A 15,136-nucleotide genomic window follows, 5' to 3' on the forward strand; every position below is an offset into this window, starting at 1 on the left:
TGTGCAGGGCTTCAGGGAGATGGGCATCTGCATGTTGCTGAATAAGAGGCTCTTGATTGAATTCCTTGTGAGAAAATATAAAAGTCCAATTATGTTATTTTAAAGTGTGAGACTTTCTCCTTCTATCTTTTCTTGGACAATAAGGGCATCTTTAAAGTAACTCAGGGATGACTCAAAGGTTTTGCCTTATATGCCACTTGGTTGGAAGTGATGGATGGGTGAGGATTTGAAGCCACACTCAACTCTATAGGAAATGTGCTGTGCTTGATTAGCAATGTCTGCCATGGGTAAGGAAGTGGAAAGTAATGGAATGTATGCCATTTATCTGCCAACCACATATCCATTTAAAATATAGCAGGTCCATTTTTGCTTCCATACTTTGCTCACTTTTCTTTCTCCATTTCTAAAATTACTTCTTACTGATTCAAATCCTCCTCCTGCTCTATCTAGCTTAAATCTCACCTCCTCCAGGAAGTCTTCTCTGATGAATCTAATCCTCACTGGTTTCACTCATAATTCTTAGTGTTTGTACTATTTAATGAATGTTTCATGAATTACTCTCTCTCCCTCCCTCTTTTACCACAGTGGCCTTAGCTCTCAATTTAAAGCTTGTCAGGTTTGCTCCTGCCTTAGGGCCTTTGCACTGGCTGATCCTTCTATCTAGAAATGCTTTCTCACATCTTCACATGACTCGCTCCTTCTCATCATTCAGGTCTCCTTTAAATGTTACCTTCTCTGGGAGCCTTTTTTGACCACTCTATATAGATTTTTTTTTTTTTTTTTATATAGATTAGTCCCCAAGTCCCTCTTTGTCTGTCACATCACATTGTTTTATTTTCATCAAGGCACTTACTGCTGCTGGTTTTAGCTTCTTTCATTTAGGATAATACGTTCACCATTCATACTAGTTGTTGCTCCTATCGGTAGTTCATTCCTTTTTTTTTTTTTAAATAACATTTTATTGTGTTTTCAGTGAAGGTTTATACAGCAGTTTAGGTTCCCATTCAGCAGGTTCTATACAAGCTGTTCTGTGACATTGGTTTTATTCTTGACAATGCAGGACCATTCTTATTGTTTCAGTTCTGGTTGTTCTGTTTCCATTAACCCAGTTTCCCTGCCCGCTTATATTCTTATTTTTATTTTAAACTGATTTGTTGACTCTTTGGTCTCATATAGGTGATTTTTTTTTCTAAAGGGACACAATACTTATGGGTGATATTCATTATTTTTTTTTAAGCCACTTTGTTATTTAGTTACAAGGTGACCTCGGGGGGTTAGTTTCAGTTCAAGGTTTGAAGAGTATCTCAGGGCAGTAGTCTCAGGGAGTCCTACAGTCTGAACCAGTCCAGTAGGTCTTTTTTTTTTTAGGAATTTGAGGTTCTGTTCCCCATTTTTCTCCCTTTCTATCAGAATCCATCTATTGTGGCCCTGATCAGATTGGTTGGTAGTGGTAGCTGGGCACCATCTAGTTCTTCTCGTGTCAGTATAGACGAGAAGACTGTTTGTAGACTATTTGTCCTGTGTATTAGTATCTTTTTGAGTCTTTGGTTTCCTTCTTTCTCTTTTGCTCTGGATAAGTAGAGACCAATTGTTGTATCTTAGATGGCCTCTCACAAGCTTTTAAGACCTCAAGCACTGCTTACCAAACTAGGATGTAGAACATAACTTTATGGACTATATTATGTCAATTGACTGAGACAGCCCACGAGACTATGGTCTTAATCCTTCAAACTCAGAAAACCAATCCCATGAGAGGTTTAGTTATGCAGTTCATTCCTGTTTATTGTTCACTGGTATTCTACTGTATGGATGTACCACAGTTTGTTTAACCATTCTTCGGTTGAGGGACAGTTTGGTTGTTTCCAGTTTTGGGCAATTATGGATAAAGCTGCAAAAAAAAAAATTCACGTACAGGTTTTTTTGTGAACATAGGTTTTCATTTCGTTTGGGTAAATACCTAGGAGTGGGATTGCTGTGTTGAATGGTAAATGTAGATTTTACTTTATAAGTAATTGTCAAACTGTTTTCCAGGGTATCTGTACCATTTTGCATTTCTTCTAGTAATGTATGAGAGTTCCAGTTGCTCCATATCCACGCTAGCCCTTGACAGTCATGTTTTTTTGTTTTGTTTTTAGTCATTCTAATAGATGTGCAGTATTATCATTTTGGAAGGCATTTTGGGCCTGCTTTTAAGCATGACCTTTCTCCTTCAAGCACAATTCATTTTACAGAATTGTGCACCAGCGTAGATTCTCACCATAAAATTGAGCACTTCGTCTCAGCTACCCATTCAAGTAACAGGAAAGGGGATTTTTTTTTTTTCCTCCCATCTGTGCCTGGCTAATGTAACTCTTAGCTTTTCAGAGGGAGGAATGCTGTGAGAAAGAACTTTATTCTAGCCCAGAGCTGGAGAAAGATCTGCCTTCAATTAGCCCATAGTAGTATATGCTGACCTATTCAAACTGAACAGCCAGGATTCCGGTTGCATTATCTTAAAAACTACTGAAATCTATATTTAGATTATTAAAGAAAATTGAGTGTACTAAGGCCTCCGTGAATAAGCAACATTCTCATGTTTTCTTAAAAGACAAATGTAAAGAAGGAAAGACATTTTTCTTCTTAAGAAACTATGTCTATAATTTATATATATATAAAACAGTGATTCCCAGTGGGAAAGGGGAAAGGATCACGGCTATCAGAATTAGTTGAGGAAGAACTAATGGACCGCATCTACCACAGCCTCCACTAGACTGAGTCCAGTACAACTAGGTGGTGCCTGGCTACCACCACTAACTGCTCTGACAGGGATCATAATAGAGGGTCCCGAACAGAGCTGGAGAAAAATGTAGAACAAAATTCTAACTCAAAAAGAAAGACCAGACTTGCTGGCCTGACAGAGACTGGAGAAACCCTGAGAGTATGGCCCCCAGACACCCCTTCTACCCAGTAGTGCGGTCACTCCTGAGGTTCACTCTTCAGTCAAAGATTGAACAGGCCCATGGAACAAAACAAGACTAAAGGGGCACACCAGCCTTGGGTCAGGGACAGGAAGGCAGGAGGGAACAGGAAAGCTGGTAATAGGGAACCCAGGGTAGAGAAGGGAGAGTGTTGACATGTTGTGGGGTTGTTAACCAATGTCATAGAACAATGTATGTACTAACTGTTTGATGAGAAACAAGTTTGTTCCGTAAACCTTCATCTAAAGTTCAATTAAAAAAAAAAAATTAGGTGAGGAAGAGGTTCCATTACACATGCACGCATACCCACCATCCCTGAAATACTGATGCCTTTTCGTAGGAGGGTGTGTGCCCCCTACCTCAGTTGAGAAGTAAAGAGCTGCTGCCATTGTGCAGTGCTGAGGGGTATAGGTTGCATCTTTTAGCTGTGTTGGGGCAGAAAGAAGTTGGAGACCTTTCTCTAACAATGTTCTTCAGTGCAGGGATGGCAAAGAGCAATAGAATAGAACATGTGATTCTCATGTGCCAACTTCAGTTGATTGGTAATGGCTGCCTGCAGTGCCACACAGAGAAAGATAGAGGTCTTACTGAGGCTTAGAAGGAAAGACGGCAGTGTCTTAGTCATCTAGTGCTGCTGTAACAGAAATACCACAAGTGGGTGGCTTCAACAAGCAGAAGTTTATTCTCTCACAGTCTAAATAGGCTACAAATCCAAATTCAGGGCGTCGGCTTCAGGGAAGGGCTTTCGCTGTTGGCTCTGGAGGAATGTCCTTGTTATTAGTCTTCCGTTGGCCTGGTTGCTTCCCGGCGCAGGAACCCTGGGTCCAAAGGATGCACTCTGCTCCCGGCACTGCTTTCTTGGTGATATGAGGTCCCCAATTCTCTGCTTGCTTCCCTTTCCTTTTATCTCTTGTAAGATAAAAGGTGGTGCAGGCCACACTCCAGGGAAATTCCCTTTACATTGGATCAGGGATGTGACCTTAGTAAGGGTGTTACAATCCCACCTTAATCCCCTTTAACATAAAATCACAATCTCAAAATGTAGGACAACCATACAATACTGGGCATCATGGCCTAATCAAGTTGACACGTATTTTGGGGGGACACAATTCAATCCATGACGGGCATCATTTGATTGGCAATGTCTACCATGGGCATAACCCAGTGATTTGCAGATCTGTCTGTACCATATATTTGCTCTCCTTGAAGTAAGAATCTGCCAAAGATTTTTGGTTTCATTCTGTACATAGAATTTTTTGGTTCTGCCTTGATGTTGGTAAGGTTTCATCTTGGAGATTGTTTTCCACAGTTGGAGACAAATTTGTAATGTTCTATCCCAGCGGTTCTCAACTGGAGGCAGTTTTGCCCCCTAAGGGTCGTTCGGTAATGTCATTTTTGGTTGTCACAACTGGGAGTGGTGGTGCTACTGGCATCTCTTGGGTACAGGGATGCTGATAAATATCCTACAAGGCACAGGACAGCTCCCCACAATAAAGAACTATCATCCCTAAATGTCAATAGAAGTTAACAAGCCCTGCTCTGTCCCCTCTCTCATATGCAGTCCTCCCTGTGACCAGTGTAGGGCATTTCCTGCTTAGATAACTGGGATAGGCTGGTTGGAGTCTTTGGATTACAATGAAGTAACCTGATCTTTTGGGCGGATTAAATCTATCTAGTTTTGGGTAACATTGTGAAATAACTAAGGGATGACTGTGTAGGCACAAAGGACTTTTCTAAGAACAGAGTGGTCAGACCAACGAAGAGGATATGCTGCCATCGGGGTTCCTGAGGATTGTGAACTTTTTCTTCTTTGTGGGCATAGAATAGGAAGATGGGTAAGAATAAGACCCTAGATGCATTAACACTGAGTCCTCTCAGAAAAGCCACTGTGGTTGAGTAATCCTCAGGCTCAAATCTTTGGTTGGACGAGGAGTGGTTTTCTCAACACCATTTCCTCCACAGCCCATATGCCTACCCCGATTTTCTCAAACCTGCCTCCACTTTTGCCACTTTCTGGTCCATTCTCCACATGATAGACATATGAGCACATTGTCACCTCCCCCACTACTTTTAAAACCTTTGTGTGGCTGGGTTAGAGTTCCAGATCTGCCACTCTCTTACTATGTGACTTTGGATAAGTAACTTCTCTGTGCTTCAGTTCCTTCGGATATACAATGGCGATATTAATTGTACCTGTCTCATAGGTACAGTAGTTGTTGTGGGATTAAATTAAATAGTACATACATGGTACCTAGGCAGTGCCCAGAACAGAGTAAGCAGTGACTCATAATTTATATTGTATTATTAATATACCTTACTTATAATATAAATTATACTATTAATATACCTTACTTGGAAACCCTGGTGGCAAAGTCGTTAAGTGCTACAGCTGCTAACCAAAGGGTCAGCAGTTTGAATCCTCCACGTGCTCCTTGGAAACTCTATGGGGTAGTTCTACTCTGTCCTATAGGGTTGCTATGAGTCGGAATCGACTTGACATCATTGGGTATACCTTACTTGGCTCTATATAACCTGGTTTCTGTTTTCATATCTAGCCTTATCTCATCATTATCCCCCTTATTGCCTCCACCCCAACCATACTGATCTCCTTCAGCCCTTAAGGCCTCCATGCTCTTTTGCACCCTTAGGCCTTTGTGTACAATTGTTTGTTCTTTCTGGAACATTCTTTCCTTCATATTTCTTCTTGTCTTTGGCTAACTCTTGCTCATTATTTAAGCTTCACTTAGACATCACCTCCTCTGAACCCCCAAGCCTGGCCTGTTTCCTCCTGTAGCATACGCTGCTGGTGCCTCCCCCGTAATGCCTCGTCATTTCTACCTCAGCACACACTAGCCCAACTTCCAACCACCAAGTCCTTCATTTCTTTGCCTCAGGCCTCTTTTTGGCTACCAGAACTCACCTTTCCAAACCTGCAGCAGACTAGTGCTGGAGAATTAAAGCCCTCTGGGAGGAATCCTCAACAAATGAATGTGGGGGTTCGTGTATAAATACCCCAGCTCCCTCAGCCCTTAGACAGAAAAGCTCTGAGGTGAGTTCTACACTGACTGCTCGAGTTCTCTGGCAGAATTAATTTCTGGTGGGTAGTTTGCTAATGGGCCCTTTGTTGGCTGCCTTCCCTTTTCTGTCTCATTTCCCCATTTTTCTACTACTGTTTCCTGGGATCACCTCCTAAATAAATATCTCATGGTCTGCTCTGGAGGAACCCAGCCTGACACTTCCTTCTTGCTTCTAGAGCATCATTAACTCTCTGATAATAGCATGCATCACATTCTACACCAATAGCTTGTCTAATTGTCTCCTGTACTAGACAGGAAACTCTCTGAGGGCAGAGATCATGTCTGTCTTGTTCATATCTGTCTGGTTTACCATTGTAGCTCCAGCGTGTGGCAGACACTCAATAAAGGTTTGTAGAATGAATGAAGTACTCTTTGGGATCAAATGGTCTGCATGCAAGAATGTCATGCAATAAATTAGGGTCCCTTGATGGATACATTATGACTGTTGGGTAGGATGTTATAACAGGGAAAATGGAAGCAGCTGACCAATATGTTTGAGAAGGGATTGCCCATCTTGTCCGGCTGATAGAAGCTATGGTAGAAATTGCTCCAGAACTTGTGTAAAACAGCAGCTTCGATTCCTGTATAACTTGAATTGAGCACTTCCCTGGCACCAAGGACACTGAGAATCTTTTAGCATCCTAGTTGCGGAATCTGATCACTACCTTGTTTATCTTTCTTTCTTCGTTGGTTTTTCCCTTATGCATCATCTGCTTTCTGCCCTGAAGCAACTTCCCCTTGAGTCTGGAGCTTTTTCCTCATTGCACCAAAAGACTCTCTGAATAAAGGAAATGTCAGAATTACTGTCCCCATAACATATTTCAGGCTCATTCCTCCCTCAGCTTGTTTCCTGAATATTTTTTCAGTGGCAGAGAAACAGGTTGAAGTTGAAGATTGCCAACTACCCGCTTGATTGAAGGAGGGAGAGCTGTATGTGTAGGTGCAGGGTGTGTGTGTGTGTCTTTGGGGATTTCTGGATGAAGTGATTAAATTCTGCAGAGTTCAATGTCAGACTCAAAGGTTTCATGTGAACTAATCAAGCCAAGCATCTGAACATAATGATGAATGACACGAGGCCAACAAGTATTAGGACATCAGACTGTGGCAGGCAGGTGATGTCCCCTACATGTTGGTGGCTGTATAGCTTCATAGTGGTTAATGCTGAATTAAAAGAACAGGATTTCCCTCCCAGTTGCAATGAAGATCTCTGATACTCAAGAGACAGTAAAATTTTGTGTTTGTATCGGTTAGCTATAGCTGTATAACAAACAACCTCAAAATCTCAGTAGCATACAACAAACATTTAGTTCTTACTCACAGGTTTGCCGGTTGGCTGGGGTAGCTCTGTTCCATGTCTCTCATCTTTCTCCTGGGACTGGCAGGCCATCAGAGGCGTGTTCTTTCCTTGGCAGTGGCAGAATTTCATGAGGGCAAGCCCAACTCCTCAAGCACGTTTTTAAGCCCATGCTTGTGTCATATCTGTACACATCCCATTGCCAAAGCTATTCACATGGCCGTGCCAAAAGTCAGGGGCCAGAGAAGTACACTCCATCTTTTATGAGAGTAACTGTAAAGTTACATGGCAAAGGGCATCCTTTCAGCAGCAGGATAGGGTGAAGAGCTGTGGGCAATAGTTTAATCTAACACCATGTGTGGAGATTGGGTTATGGAGTTACATAGACCTGGATTTGAACCCCTGCTCTACCATTTTCTAATTATGACTTGAGCAAATGGCTTAGCCCCTCTGAGCTTTGGTTTCTCCTCCATCTGTCAAATGAGTGTAAGAACGATACCCACACCTTGGGGTTGTTGTGAAGATGAAATGAAATGATACATACAAGCCACTTGGCATAGTTTCTGGCATGTAGCAAGGGCTTAAGAAATCGTAGCTGAAAACAAAAGCTCTGAATAGTGGAATAAACTCTGCAGGGTATGGATATGGACTAGGCATCTAGTCTTGCCATTAAGCACCAGGAAAATTACTGCCTCATTGCTGTTACTGGAACTTCAGTGCCCTGAAGGAAGGAGTCTCTGAGTCTCCTGATGTGCCCACTTGGGTCACAGTGGATGATCTTAAAGGATGTGACCCTTGGAATAGAGAGAGTGTTAAACTTCAAATTGATCAGCAGGAAAATAAACAATAGCAGTCGCTCAGGATAGCAATATTTCAGAGAGAGAAACAGATGGGAGAGCAGATTGAGACTGTACTAGACTCCAAGGAATATATTAGAAAACATTAATGTATTTGTTATAGTTAAATATTTTAAATTTGTTGGGCTAACAATTGTAAGCAAAATGATATCCTTTTATAAAAAATTGAAGTAGCCTGCCATGCTAAAATAGCTTTTGCAGTATAAATGAATAATAAAATTAGATAATGAATTTTTTTTTCTAGCGGTGGTCTACCTTATTTAGATATTTCAGCTCGTTGGCAAGAGCTGCTAATCTCAGTAATGCATACTCATGGAACCCAGCCACAGGAACAGTAATTGCATTCGAGATATGGCCATATTAGATGTTGTAATCCCAAATTACATATGACCCAATGAAATGGAGATGATACGGCAGCTGGGAAGTAGAGCTTTTAATACTTTTCATCCAGGAGTTTATGTCTCCAATTCTCACGCATTTCCAAGTTCCATTAACAAAAGAAAAGAAGAAAAAAAAAAAGCTCTTATTAAGTGGAATTGAAATGGATTTTTAAAAACAGTGGTGAGTCTCCCTTTTTCCAAACTCTTTCGAAATAAAAATCTATCTGCATGTGTGATGATCTCACAAATAGACTTGACAAAGTAGCTGTAGTATGTCAGGGATGGAAGACCCAGAGAGCTCTTCCTGTCCCCCTTTCCCTTGTTTATAGACCAGAAGAATCCTTGCCCTAGAAATGAATTTGAGGCTGATTTAGAGAATTTTTGCTCATTATGCTTGGATTTCTTTCTTTTTTATGATTTTTATTGTGCTTTAAGTGAAAGTTTACAAATCAAGTCAGTCTCTCACATAAAAACTTATATACACCTTGCTACATACTCCCAATTACTCTCCACTTAATGAGACAGCCCACTGTCTCCCTCTACCCTCTCTTTTCCTGTCCATTTCACCAGCTTCTAACCCCCTCCACCCTCTCATCTCCCCTCCAGGCAGGAGATGCCAACATAGTCTCAAGTGTCCACCTGATCCAAGAAGCTCACTCCTCACCAGCATCCCTCTCCAACCCGTTGTCCAGTCCAATCCATGTCTGAAGAGTTGGCTTCGGGAATGGTTCCTGTCCTGGGGCAACAGAGAGTCTGGGGGCCATGACCACCAGGATCCCTCTAGTCTCAGTCAGACCATTAAGTCTGGTCTTTTTATGAGAATTTGGGGTCTGCATCCCACTGCTCTCCTGCTCCCTCAGGGGTTCTCTGTTGTGTTCCCTGTCAGGGCAGTCATCGGTTGTAGCCAGGCACCATCTAGTTCTTCTGGTCTCAGGATGATGTAGTCGTTGGTTCGTGTGGCCCTTTCTGTCTCTTGGGCTCATAATTACCTTGTGTCCTTGGTGTTTTTCATTCTCCTTTGATCCAGGTGGGTTGAGACCAATTGATGCATCTTAGATGGCTGTTTGCTAGCGTTTAAGACCCCAGACTATGCTTGGATTTCTTTATGGCAAGCTCTCCTACCTCCTATTGTCTCTCACTTGGAGAAGACATGACAATTGGTTACAGGAACCATCTCCTCTAGAAGGGGATGCATAGCTCTCCAGAGATGGTGCTCCTGGTCCTCAAGTGGGACCAAATATGCATGGACCAAAAAGAAATTCTAGCTCAGGGATGAAGAATTCAGACTATAAAAAGACTATATAAGTAAGTGGTTTAATAAAGTTGAAAATACAAGTTCTGGCATTTGTACCTTCTGTGGAATACTCTGCTCATTGTCTAATATCCATATCCATTCTTCACTTCTTAATCAGAAAGAGACTTCTGTATTGTTTGGGCAGCAATACACTCAGTTAAAAAATTATACTTCTCAACTTCCCTTGTGGATAGGAATGGCCAGTGAAATGTAAGTGAAAGTGATGGGTGGTGCTTCTGGGAAAAGTCTTTAAAGGAGCATGAGCCAAATGGGAGACAGGAGCCCTCTGGACATTTCCTTTTCTTCAGTCCTTCCTGCCTGGGATGTGGATATTATGGATGGAGCTCCAGCAGCCATTTTGTGACCATGAAGCAATCCTGAGGATGAAAGTCACATGCTAAGGGTAGCCAGAGAAGAAAGATAGAAGGAGCTTGTGTTGTTGTTGATTTTATAGGACTACCACAATAGTCCTGGACTCTCTACCTCTGGATTTATTTTACACAAGAGATATATAACCTGACTGTCTTGTTTGAGCCCTAATTATTTTGGTCGTCTGTTAATATGCAGCTAAAGCTAACCTCACTGATGCAAATGCTGAGGAGCACTTACTAGACACCAAGAGGAAGATTGTGAGACTCAAGATGGAGGAGGGAGAGGTAGAGAAGGAGAAATAATAATAACTTTACAATTTGTTGAATTCTTTCATGTTATCTTACTTCTCTTATTTTCTCTGACAACCCTGATATATATATATGTGGTTTTTTTTTTTTTATTCCCATTTACAGATGAGAAAGCTGGGGCTCAGAGATTTTAAGTGCTTGTTCAAAGTCACCAACCTGTAAGTAAGAGAATTTTTCTGTTTTTGTTGTTGTTATAGTTGTTCACTGCCATGTCCCCAGTGTGTCCCCAGCACAGTGCCTGGCATATAATAAAAAAAAGGTGAGCAATAAATATCTTTTTTGATACATAAATGCATCTTCTGCTTTCAAGGGGCACTCTTTCCATGGCCTCATCATACCACTTTTTTGACTTCCTAGACAGATGATGAAGGGAGAAGAAGGGAGAAAGGAAAGATGTTTTGTGATGCTGAGTAATAAAGAGGCCCCGTCAGGTTCCTCAAAGCCACTGCCATGCTTGGCTGAGGCAGTGTGAGAAGTGCTAGACTCCTGGTGTTTTTGCTCCCAGCATCCCTTCACCTTTCCTCCAGCAGCAGCACTTTGATTTTTCTCCTGGTGATGCTTCCGGTGACATTGGCTGCCTCCTTGGCTCAGGTGTGGCCAGCTGGAGGCTTATATATGCTCTGGCCTCAACGACTGGCTCAGGGATGGACATGTGGTCAGATGCGAGCTACCGGGATCCACTGACAATTGTAAACCAACCAAAAAGCAGAGAGATAGTACATATATACAAGCCCACACACCCATCGTCCAGTTTTAACAATTATCAACGTGTGACCACAGTTGCTTCACCTTTCCCTTATTTCTTGGTTTATTTTTGCTGAAGTGTTTTCAAGCAAACCTAGATATTGTGCCATTGTATCTCTTATGGCAGGGGTAATATCAGCCTGAGCATAATGCATGGGCAACGTATGAGTGTACCTGGCACAGCCTTTCATACATGACAGTCTGCCGGAAGCCAATCCCGGTGGAAGCAGAATCTGACTATCCCCTGGCCATTCTCACTCCCATGCCACTGAAGAAGGAAAGGAGAGCCGAGAAAAGGGTTTCCGGCACCGAGAGAAAAGCACACTGGGAAATGAGGCCAGTCAGTTGTAGGGACAGTTTTACTGGACACACTGGGGTGCTGAAGCACTCCAATCTGCTGGGTCTGTAGCTGCTACAACCCCCTGGTGATATGCTGAACAGGAAGGCTTGCACTGCAGTGCTATGAAAAGTCTTTGCGGTTTCCTACAAGAAAACAGTTAAGCAGTGTTCCACAGTGGATCCTGGCCTGTCGTTAATCCTCTGTAAGAGCAGCTCCGGGTTGTGTTTTGAGATGCTAAATATTGAGGGTCGGGAAATGATGAAGTGGTTTTCACTTTGCAGGGAGAAAAGTTCTATGTTCTATGGTTCATTTCATTTTATATATATATAGAGAGAATATGTGTGTGTGTGTGCGACAGAGAGAGAGAGAGATGCCAGTGAATGCATGTGTGAGTTTTCATCACTGTCTTTCTAAAAATTCACTGCCTCTTAGGCAGTTAGATAGTGACAGTTATTTTCTCCATCTCCCAATGCATCCTAAAAAATGCCAATCAAGTACAAAATATATGTACCGTTTGAGAAAATATTGAAGTTGTCAAGGATTCATTTACTTGGACCCACAATCAATACCCATGGTAGCAGCAGTCAAGAAATCAAATGACATATTGCATTGGGAAAATCTGCTGCAAAAGACCTCTTTAAAGTGTTGAAAAGCAAAGATGTCATTTTGAGGACTAAGATGTGCCTGACGCAAGCCATGTTATTTTCAATCACCTCATCTGCATGCAAAAGCTGGACAGTGAATAAGGAAGATCAAAGAAGAATTGGTGCATTTGAATTATGATGTTGGCGAAGAATATTGAATATACCATGGACCACCAGAAGAATGAACAAATCTGTCTTGGAAGAAGTACATCCAGAATGCTCCTTAGAAGGGAGGGTAATGTTATCAGGAGGGACCAGTCCCTGGAGGAGGACATCATGCTTGGTAAGGTAGACGGTCAGTGAAAAAGAGGAAGACCCATTCGAGATGGACTGACACAGTGGCTGCAACAATGGGAGCAAACATAGCAATGATTGTGAAGATGGCGCAGGACCGGGCAGTGTTTTGTTCTGTTGTACACGGGGTCGCTATGAGTTGGAACCTACTCAACAGCACGTGACAGCAACAAAAATTTGAGCTTCAATAAATGTCCAGCTTTCTATTCCTATTAAATTTGGAGGAAATGGCTGTCTTCTAGAAGCTTAATCACCTGTGGTTGTCCTTTGAAGACTTCATAACAAATGGTGAATCTAGAATAGTTTTTTATATTCCCTTTTCCCAATCTCTCTTCTGTCGACAGTCTCTTGGGTTTCTCCTGGTCTGTGTGGTATGTACCACCTCCCCTCCCTCCCTTCTAGTTTAGCATACCCGTTTGGGGGATTCCTCCCTTGAAGTTTTTCTAATTAAGTCTTCTAGAAAAACGACATTTAATTATGGGGAGAGGTTTTCTTTTGGTCCCAAAGACAGCAGATATTTCAATCAAATGGGCAGCATCCTTGTATTCTTTTCCTCTCTCCCTTTTTCTTGCCCAGTGAGATAGTAAAAAAACAAAGTCCAAAAAATCCGTAGAGAAGCTGTCTATTATGTGGGTTTACTGGATTATTTTGACAGGCTTCCAGCGGGCCATGAAACATCTCAAACTCATTTCTAAAGTTCGGGCTTCTATCAGATAAATGTGATTGATTAAACATCCTTTTAAACTCATTATCAGCTCAGCAAAGACTCCTTTCAAGATGACCTTTTTGCTGATCTCCCCATCTCAAATAAGTGATTTTAGCAACACGACCTTTAGTGTTATCTGATTGCTGTTCTTGGCTCATGGTGGGTCCCTCGGAGGCCCCTCAGTATGACATTGCAAGAGGAAAGCTGGGTTCTGGCTTTTGGGGAGTTATACAGCTTTGGTTATTGCCTGGGCTACTTAGAGCTGGTCTCAACTTTTTTTTTTTTTCTTTTAAAGAACATTTTTTTGTGTGCCAAAATATATATAACAAAAATGTTGCCATTTCAGCCATTTTTAATTGTGCAATTCAGTCATATTAATCACATTCCCCATGTTGTGCGGCCATCACCACTGTCTATTTCCGAAAGTTTTACATCACCCCAAATAGAAAGTCAGTGCCCCTTAAGCTATAACTCCCCATTGCCCCCAGCCCCCGGTAACCACTAATCAACCTCTGTCTCTGTGCATTAGCCTATTGTAGATATTTTGTATACCTGGCATCATGTAATCCTTGTCCTTTTGTGTTTGGCTAATTTCACTCAGCAAAATGTTTTCAAGGTTCACACATGTCATAGCATGTATCCAAACTTGATTTCTCTTTATGGTTGAGTAATATTCTAGTGTGTGTATGTACCATATTTTGTTCATCCATTCATCCATTGATGGATACTTGGTTGTTTGTACCTTTTGGTTCTTTGTGAACAGTGCTGCAGCGAACACTGGTGTACAAGTATCTGTTTGAGTCCCTGCTTTCAAGTCTTTTGGGTATACACCCAGGAGTGGAATTGCTGGATCATATGGTCATTCTTTCTTTCACTTGTTGTGGAACTTGGGCTTGATTTTGATAATCGGTTTGCAGTTGGAGGGTAGAAACGTACACTTCCAAAGATTTAAAATCTGAGGCTTTGAAGTCTGACTCACTGGGGTTGAATCCCAGATCTCCATTTGCTAGAAGTGTGACCTCTTTGAAACTCAGATTTGCCATCTCTAATGTGGACTTAATGATTTCTCCCCCACCTAGTTGTGGTGAGAATGAAATGGGTTAATGCATGTAAATGCTCTTAGAATTAACCCTTGGAATAGGCTGGCTTCCTTGGGAAGCAGACCCTGAGACAGAGATGAGCATGCAGGAGGTTTATTATGGAGTGTCCTTGGATTCAGCACCAGTGGAGGGAGGGGAAAGGAGAGGAGTGGGAAGAGAGAGAGGTGGAGCTGCAATGTGGGCTTAATGGTCACTTCAGCTGACCCCACAAGGAGCTCTGGAGCCAGAATAACTCTTCAGAGGTGTCCTAAGATCTGACCAAGATGGCTGGGCCTTTATATACTCCAGCGTTCAGTCATGGTAACCTTGGGTGAGGCAGTTCTGCAGTCCAGGCTGTCACGAGAGGCTGCAGCTGATGTTTGTCTGCCTTCAGCACCATAGCAGCTGGGTTAGCACGTTCGTCCTTAAAAGGGGATCTGGATGGTGCATTCCCACAGCCACCCCAACTCCCAGTAGATGTGGCTGCTGTTGTTATTACTAGGTCTGGGTTAAAAGGAGATTTCTGAATGGTATCTCTTCTGTAAGATGCAGAGCGCTACCCTAGCTGAACACTGCATTGCATCTATTGGTTTAGTCATTTGTTCAACAAATATATATTGAGTAGCTCCTGCATTGTGCCAGGCACTGTGCCAGGACTGGAGATACCTCTCTTGATCTCAGGTATCTCACATTTTAGATGAGGACCTTATCTCTGCTGAAATTCTCACAGACTTTACCTCTTATGATGAGCAGATGAGAATATTCCATCACGCTCAAACACACAGATGCA

General features: G+C 42.2%; 1 protein-coding gene across 1 annotated transcript in view; it reads left to right on the forward strand.

The window, feature by feature from the left end:
- The window catches only part of RPH3A (rabphilin 3A), a 284,485-nt gene that overhangs the window by 102,526 nt on the left and 166,823 nt on the right, over positions 1-15,136 (forward strand). Inside the window, exon 2 of the mRNA XM_049866506.1 lies at positions 10,645-10,697. The gene's annotated coding sequence lies outside the window, so the exon portion shown is untranslated. The remainder of the gene's footprint in view (positions 1-10,644; positions 10,698-15,136) is intronic.

The sequence above is a fragment of the Elephas maximus genome, chromosome 22, assembly GCF_024166365.1.
Source record: "Elephas maximus indicus isolate mEleMax1 chromosome 22, mEleMax1 primary haplotype, whole genome shotgun sequence".
NCBI classification, from domain to species: Eukaryota; Metazoa; Chordata; class Mammalia; order Proboscidea; family Elephantidae; genus Elephas; species Elephas maximus.